Source organism: Gossypium arboreum, chromosome 6, assembly GCF_025698485.1.
Source record: "Gossypium arboreum isolate Shixiya-1 chromosome 6, ASM2569848v2, whole genome shotgun sequence".
In the NCBI taxonomy this organism is placed as follows: domain Eukaryota; kingdom Viridiplantae; phylum Streptophyta; class Magnoliopsida; order Malvales; family Malvaceae; genus Gossypium; species Gossypium arboreum.
In genome coordinates, this window is record NC_069075.1 from 81,531,334 (window position 1) to 81,537,043 (window position 5,710).

Below are 5,710 nucleotides of genomic sequence, written 5' to 3' on the forward strand. Positions count from 1 at the left end.
GTTCATTTTTATTTATGATTTCCACCTTTTGTTTTATTATGTGAAAACTAAAAATCCTAATAGAACCTAATCCTAAAACATTAAATAACCTAGGAAAGAAAATGAAATAAAGTAAAGATCCCCCCTTTTTATTTATTTTCAGATCCCTCAGAATCTAACTCATCTTTTTTGTCCTCGACATTGGAGTCCATGGTTCAAGCATAAAGTCTGGAAATTCAGGCACAAAAACAAACGTGTTATGAAATATATATTTTAAATGCATCTTTGATTGAGTCATCCCATATTCTTGAGTATCTCCAGTAATCTTGTTGCTGCAACTACATGTGTTACAGCATTGCCATTATACCAAACTATTCATTTCGTGGAATGGTGCTAGATAAAGGGACTCTCAGCGTCGAACTTAGGAAATCTGTTAAGGGTGGTTTCAGTTTTGGGCAGGTGGGTGAGTAGGTGAGGGTAAGGTTTAGAGTTGAAAAGGGTGGTAGTTTTAAAGATAGTTTAGGTGCGGTAATTGGTGACTTCGAATAAAGGTGTTTGGGGTGGTGATTCAGGGAGTTAAGGGCTGCAACATTAAGGGGTTAAGTGAGATGCACAATTGGGCTACTTGGGAGCGGCGGTGGAGCAAGGTAAGGGCTACAGGGCTGTGCGGAAAAAAGGATTGAATATTTCCCTTCTTAATAGTATCTTAAGCCCAATGGCAGCTTCTTTTGGATCCTAAGCTCCTGTATTGAAAGTAAACTAAAAAAAACTCAAAGAAATTAGTGCTTGGGTTAAAGGTTGGCCCATTATTTAACAAAACAAATACCTAAATTCTTCAGCCTACTTAGGAAAAATTTTTTCAAAAAATTATATTAAATTAAACTCCCAGGAAAGACAGGAGGGGTCATAGATGGTCCTGCTTAAGTTATAATCTCCTAGATAGAGTTTTAATTAATGTAACGAACCAAAGAAAATTTTATCTAAGTTTGCCATTTTATTCAAATTAGAAAAAAAACTAAAAATATAAAATAATGATAGAGAAAGTGAAGAGAACTCCCTCCATTTTATTCAAGATCATCATTGACCATGGTGGTGTCAAATGGCCATTTATCATACCAACCATAACTATCTAGGAAGTAATCATATTCTTTCCATAAAATCTGTCAAACGTCTTATTAGGGAAAGAAAACCCTAATGATCTTTCCTGGTGGCCTTGTTTAACTTCCTGTAATTCCTACAAATCTTTGAACTCGTGACTTGAATATGTAAAATAATTCATGCAGTACCCTTCTTGTGCCTTTCCAGAATCACAAGTGCCTCTTCTTCTTGATCATTGGTGAACTCAACTAAAATAATGGCAGGTAAAGTCGAAGACAGACCCAAATTGTCATATTTCAAATAAGGAGAAAAAATCTTCAATTCCAATTTAGCTGGCTCTTCAATCAACAACTTTGGTTGCATATACTCTTGAGATGATAACTCTAATGATTTGAGAAACTTCTTGAGTGAATTCTTTCAAATTAGCTTTTAACCAAGCTAAAAATTCCTTGTCTTCATCATCACTTGGTGAATACTCCAGTAGAAAATGTTCTAACGGATCATCTAAAGAATTAAGCTCTAATTATGTAGAAGCCAAGGCATCTTGGAAATAAAAAAGCAGTCTTCAACTATATTTGGGGATTTAGTAGCATCGAATTCATTAAAAGTCACCTCGTCATCAAATATTTCTTTCAATTGATTATCATTTTGTTGCTTTTGAAATCGTTGAGTATATGAAAGTGGTGGAATCTTAGCTTTAACTGAACAACTCTTCTATGGAAATTTTTCAGTATCCGACAAGGGTGTTAGGTAATCAGAACTAACTGGTTTAGAGTTTACCTCATCAAGGATTACTGTATCTAACTTTTTTGGAACAAGAGTTTCAACACTCAGTTGAACTTCCTGTTTGCCTTGAGCTACAATAGGCTTATCTTCAACCTCGATTGCTTTGGGTTCTCATGTCTTCCCAATTTGTAAAGTGAGAGTTTTGCAATGCTCTTTGCCTATGCTTCTCAGATTTTCTGTATCACTCGGCCAAATACCTTGGGGTCTACTTTTGAACTCATTGGCTAGCTGTCCCACTTGGTTTCCTAAAGCTTTGGATTAGTTCATCATTTTTTGCTATGTACACCTTTAGCAAATTCTCAAGATTACTTGAAGATTTAGTTGGTGTGGATTGTTGCACTTGTTGAGAATATTCTGACAGATAATTTGGTCGAAATGACATAGAAGAGTTGCTATGGTCCACCCATTGATTACTCCATGGAGAAATTGGATGATTTTTCCATGAAGAGTTGTAATAATTTGACTGTGGAACGTTTCAATTTTGATTTCCCATGTAATATTCCAACTCTTGATTCGATGGGCAATTTTCAAAGAAATGGCCATCTCTACAGTATTCACAGGAAATGTCCTTGAACTGGCTCAGTTGCTGACCTTTCAGATTACCATTGAAACCATTAATAGTTATGTTCTTAAGCATGGAAGACATAAAGGATACTTGGGCTTCCAAAGAAGCAAGTGTGTCTACTTCATGTACACCTGCTGCTCGTCGTTCTAAGGTTGCTCGGTTGGTTGGCCACTGATAGTTATTGCTGGCAATTCTTTCAATAATATTGTAAGCATCGTTATAAGACTTAAAAAGAAGGGCTCCATTAGGGCTCCATTTGCTAAAGCATCCACCATATTCTAGTATGAATATTGAGACCAATATAGAAAGTCTCCATTTGAATGCAGCAAGGAGTGCTGTGATAAGGGCACTTTTGTAATAATTCCTTGAACCGCTCACATGCCTCATATAAAGATTCTTCATCAAGTTGTTGAAATGAAGTGATTTCATTCCGGATCTTGGCGGTTAAAGATGAAAGGAAATATTTCATTAAGAAAAATTCAACCAACTCTTGCCAAGTAGTTGTAGAACCAGACGGTAGGGAGTTCAAGCATGCTCATGCTCTATCTCTTAAGGAGTATGGAAATAATCTCAGTCTCAAGGCGTCCTCGATTACCCAGACTAGTTTAAATGAGTCACTTATTTCCATGAATAGCCGAAGATGAATATGTGGATATTCAGTAGGAATCCCACTAAATTGACCCATATTTTGCAGCTTGTTGAATAGAGGAATGGCATATTGCCGAATGGCATAGTTTTTGTCATTAGCGTCAATGATCGGATTGTGAGTATTATAAGTGAATGTTCCTCATGGATTTTGGTTTGGATCTTTGAAATTCATATCTTCGATCCTTCTTTGGTTCACTTGTCTTCTCCTTTGTCAGAAAGTCCTTTCAATTTCAGGGTCTACGGGGAGTAAGTCTGTAACACCCTGAAAATTTCTACAGTAAGATATTATCCTTAATATAGTAAAATAAGAAAATAAAGTGATAAGAAGAGGAAAATCGAGTTATGTCACTGGGAAGTATATTATGACATATTGATTCAAGAAATGACTAAATTGTAAAAGTGAGAAAAGTTTTGTGGCCCAAGAATAGGGGTGTTCAATCGGTTAACCGACTCGAAATAACATTAACCGAATTAACCGACCTTTGAAAATTTTTAACCGTTAACCGAACTGAAATTTTTTCAAAAAAATTAACCAAACCGAAAATTATATGTTTTTTTAATTTTTTGTTAAAATAAGTATAAAATTAACTGAATTAACCGAATTAATCAAATTAACTAAATTACCCAAATTACCTGAATTATCTAAATTAACCGAATTAACCGAGTTAACCAATTAACGAATTATTTGTATAAAATTATATGATTTTTGTTTTTATTTTTAGTTTTAAATTTTCATTTTGATTTATTAAATTATTTGTAATTTTTATGATTGGGTTGGGTTGGGTACTTGGGTTAATATATATTAGATTGGATATTTGGGTTTATGTTGGATTGGGTTTGAGTGAATAGTGGGCTATTTATATATTATAATTTTATTTATTAATTTTTTCTGTTAAACTGAAAAATTATTAATCAATTCTCGATCGAATTAATTCGGTTAACCGAATCGATTAATCGAATTCGTTCGGTTAACTGAATTTTTTCAGTTTTACCCGAATTTTGCACACCCCTACCCAAGAGTAAATACTCAAAATTTGAGGGATTAAAGTGTAAATATGAAAAGTTGAAGGACTAATAGTGCAAATATTTTAAGGGTGGAATGATATAGAAACCAAGGAAAATTGATGAATTAGGACCAAATTGAATAGGTGAAGAATTATGAGGGACTAAATTGCAATTTTACTAAATTAATTGATGACTCAAGAATGGAATTTTAAAAGATCACAAAGGGCAAAATGGTCAATTGAAAGAGAGAGAAATCTAGAAAGTAATGATGATGTTGGTGATATTTTATAATTATTTAATTAGATAATTATTATTTATTTAATATTTTAATAAGATATTTTATTATTTTATTTAGTCTATATATTTATATGTGTGTGTGTGGAAAAAAAAACACACATTATCCATCATCTTTCCCATGCAAACTAACGTGAGAAGAAGAGAGAAAGAAAGAAATTTTTACTTTCTTTACAATTTGGTCTTTTCACTAAAAATCCACCATTTTCACCTAGAAATCAAAAGAATTTCCATAGCCATCAAGAGAGAAAGATCACTAGGAGACTATGGGAAGCTAGAATATCAAGTTAGATTCAAGAAATAGAAGCTGGAGGAGAGAGAAAATCAAGTTAAAGATTGGAAACAATAAGACAAGGCAAGAACATCAAGATTTCCATGTATTTTTAAGTTTGATATTATTGAAAAAGCATGGAAATGAAGCTAAAGTAGAATTTTCTTATATATGATTCTATGTTATTGATATGTTAGTGAAGAGAAAATAAGAGAAAGTGATGAGAAATAGTGTAGAGAAAGAAAATAAGGGTGTTATAAACATGGTAATTAACATCTTGCACTAAAACAGTTTTGGACAGTAGTAGTAGGCTAATTTTGAAAAATTAGCATAAATTTTGGAAATAGAATTAGAGGATGAAAAAAATATGAAATTAAATATTATTGAGTCTAGTTTCTTATAGAAGAAACGGTGTAAGCAATGTAATAGTGAATTGTGAGATATAATAAATTTAGTGAGATAAGGTTAGAATGATTTTGGGTTCCCCTGTTACGAATTTGGAAAATCATAAAATATTGGATAAAAATATTTAGGTTCTTAAAGTTATATTTTTAAAATCTTTAATGAGCTTATTTTCAATAGAAGCAAATCAGAACATCATCTGAATCCTGTACAATGAGATAATTAATTTTTAGTAAAGAAGGGTCGGAACTGTCAAACAACAGAATAAGGGTGAATTTAAAGAATAAACTGTACTCATTGGCTAAACCAAAAATTCTGAAAATTTTATGGTAAGAAGATACGTAAGTCTAGTTTCATATAAAATTATCATATTTTAATTTTGAGTTCTGCAGCTCAAGATATAAATAATTTAGTGACTATGACGCAAATGGACAATTTTGAATATACATATAAGTAAATACTGAAATTATTGATAATGTTACTTATAGCATGTTATATAAATAAAGGATGTGGAATGGAGAGGAGGAGGAGGAGGAGGAAAATATGTATGAATATTCAGCTAGTATGGCTAATTTGCATGTTTTAGGCTCAAGGACTAAATTTAATAAAAGTAAAACTTTATGGGTAATTTTGTAAAATGTTAAAAATGACCAATTTGTATG

The 5,710-nt window shown here is 32.4% G+C and overlaps 1 non-coding gene across 1 annotated transcript; it reads left to right on the top strand.

Moving 5' to 3' along the window:
* Nucleotides 1-2,760: 2,760 nt before the first annotated feature.
* LOC128294564 (small nucleolar RNA R71) lies at nucleotides 2,761-2,867 on the top strand. Its single transcript, XR_008284874.1, has one exon. It is a non-coding gene; the product is annotated as a small nucleolar RNA R71 (small nucleolar RNA).
* The last annotated feature ends 2,843 nt before the right edge of the window (nucleotides 2,868-5,710 follow it).